The following is a 2,660-nucleotide window of genomic DNA, read 5'->3' on the forward strand; positions in this document are numbered from 1 at the left end:
GAGAACACACAGAGTGGTGTGTGTTCTCAAGGGCCTCAAAAAGCAATAGCAATAAGTGATTGTCTGGCATAGAATGATCTAAGACAAACATAAGAACTGAGCACAGTACTTCTGCCAAAACAGACACCAAGGGGGATGAGATAGTAAAACTCAATATAAAAAATAATGCTAGTGACCAAAAAAACCTAAGCCACCTCTCTTGTAAATTAGCTATGCTCATATACAGTATAGCTAACACGAAGTCACACATTGGTTAATGAATTACTGCTTTGAAACTTGAATTATCAGATATCATAAACCTGGTCACAGCAAATTCAAAAGTGTTAAATGTTTTGGTGTTAATAGTCTTCTTGCAAAAGTAGAGTTAATTTTACTCTAAGCAGAGTCACATTCTTTTAATGTAACTCTGAGGTGTAAAATGATAGTAGTTAAAATCGAGTGTTAAAAATGAGTGTTTCTCTGTCAAATCTGGAGGTGTTACAATGGAAACATTAACTCTTGACCTCTTAACTCTGAACTCCTACAGGGGCTATGACACCAACAGAGTAAATTCACAGACTCCGCCCCCAGCACGGCTCCAATCGAAGCTGAAGTGAAGCCGTTTCAGAACATTTTGCTCTACATATTTGAGTTGTTTGCCATGCTTGGTAAGTCATTTTTTCAAAGATTGTTTCAATTATTATTATGAGCTTTTACTTCTGTGGCTCTTTGGAGTTGAGACAAAGCTGTGTGAAAGGCATTAGCCATGTTGCTCGGTGATAGCATAATATTCTGTTTTAGCTAGCTGAAAGGTATTGTTTGCGGGCAAATACCACAGCCTTGAAAAAAAGGCTTGCATGTGAATTTTCAGTCAAACCTTTGGTCAAATACATCTAAAACAATGTCTAGAATGTGAAATGTTGGTATAATGGTGCTACTTGAAGCCTGAAAACGATCGCCCATAAAAAATAAAAAATAAAAACGAGCAGTAGCAGACATCCTGACTGGGTTCTACGTTAGCATAGATCCCTCCAGAGTTTTGTGCACACGGTTTAGGTAAAAATTAAAAAGGTTGAGGTTTTACATTTAGTTCAGTATTACCTGCTGCCTGTGTCCTTGTCTTTTGGGAAAATACTCTACACAAGTAATGGCTCAAAGAGGATTCCTTTTTTTTTTTACTGTGCTGCAATTGTTTACTGGATTATTTGTGCCATTAATTAGTGTCAACTAATTTTTATTCAATCTCCGCACAGGATATGCTTGTGAAGATGGAATATGGGGGAGAGCAGAAGTGCGTTGAAGTTCCACAAAGGGATGAATGAAGGACATGCATATTGTATTGAAGAAATAAGTGATGAGAATGCTGTTATTTGCATTTACCATGTCAGACCTTTTGATAAACAAAATTCTAATGAAAGTGAGAACATGTATACTGTTAAATCTTTCAGAAAATGTTTTGAAATTGTGGTGCACAGTTCAGAATAAATGTTTTTCAAAAACCATTGCATCTTTTTAGTAAATGTTTATTTCCAAAAGAAATTTCTAGAAGTTCAGAACAGTAAAATTCCCGCTTTTTAGAATGAATTAGAAGATAACTCTTACGTAGTTAAACTAAAATACTCTTTGAGAGTTAATATATAAACTCTTAACACCAAGTGTTAAATTATCAACTCCAGACAGATTTGGTGTTTAACACTAAATCAGAGTTAACGTACCAACTCTCCAAAAAGAGTTAAATTAACACTCTCTGGTGTGGACCCATATAGACACTTTAATAGTGTTGAAATCAAATCCGACAGTGTTAATTTGGACATGCTGGATTTGCTGTGCTGGTATGAAAAGTAAGGAAATTTGTGTTTGGTCAAATATTTTTTTGTTGTAAAATTGCTTATGAGCAATAAATCTTATTTAAAAGCCTGTTTATTTCCCCATAACTGGTGCCATACTCGTAAGGAAAATACATTTGTGGGTTGAGCAGTAGAGTCGAGCTGCCAAACTTACCAAATCTTCTCTGCCAATCCCAAACAGCTTATTCTGACTGAGTCTTGTTCCGTGTCATTTATTGGACTAGGTGACTGAAGTCTGAGGAAATGAGACATATTGGCAATTATCAACTTTTTCACTTAACAAACAGGGGGCTCAGTAACATGTGAAAGAACCATACACAGCCACAACAGGCTGGCACGTCACCTTTTAGAATAAATTTGCATTAGGTTAACGAACAGGCGACAATAATTTTTTTCAAAAGAACCGTATGATCTCTCACTAATGAATGCATTCACTACAGAGGTGAGGTAATGTAGTCATAACTGACTGCATGACTACACCTCACCATCAACCTGCCATGACAGGATGAAGAATCTTCTCCAAATGTTTCCTACTCAGACCTCATCTGAGAAAAAATGTAACTTGAATCAGCCAACAATGCAGTACAGTGAAGTTCTGTAATGAACAGTATATTGTGTACAAAGCATTTTCTCCATTAATTTCAACGGCCTTGTTTATGTGACTCCTGAAATTGTTTCAAAACAATGAAAACAGTATAATTTATTTATCTCCAAGCTTAATGTTAGTTATTTTAGAGATCAGATTACAACTCAAGTCTCCTATCAGGTATATACTTGAGTGAGAAAAACATCTTTATAAAAGTAGAAGGAACATGAAAGTACTCATTAACTCAT

The 2,660-nt window shown here is 35.6% G+C and overlaps 1 long non-coding RNA gene across 1 annotated transcript; it reads left to right on the forward strand.

Moving 5' to 3' along the window:
- Nucleotides 1-541: 541 nt before the first annotated feature.
- On the forward strand, nucleotides 542-1,481 carry LOC146657108 (uncharacterized). The gene is made up of 2 exons (XR_014914050.1): nucleotides 542-647; nucleotides 1,233-1,481. It is a non-coding gene; the product is annotated as an uncharacterized LOC146657108 (long non-coding RNA).
- Nucleotides 1,482-2,660: the final 1,179 nt, after the last annotated feature.

The sequence above is a fragment of the Rhamphochromis longiceps genome, linkage group LG12 (assembly GCF_057381845.1).
Source record: "Rhamphochromis longiceps isolate RC_006_pf linkage group LG12, R_longiceps_female_GT1.1, whole genome shotgun sequence".
NCBI lineage: Eukaryota > Metazoa > Chordata > Actinopteri > Cichliformes > Cichlidae > Rhamphochromis > Rhamphochromis longiceps.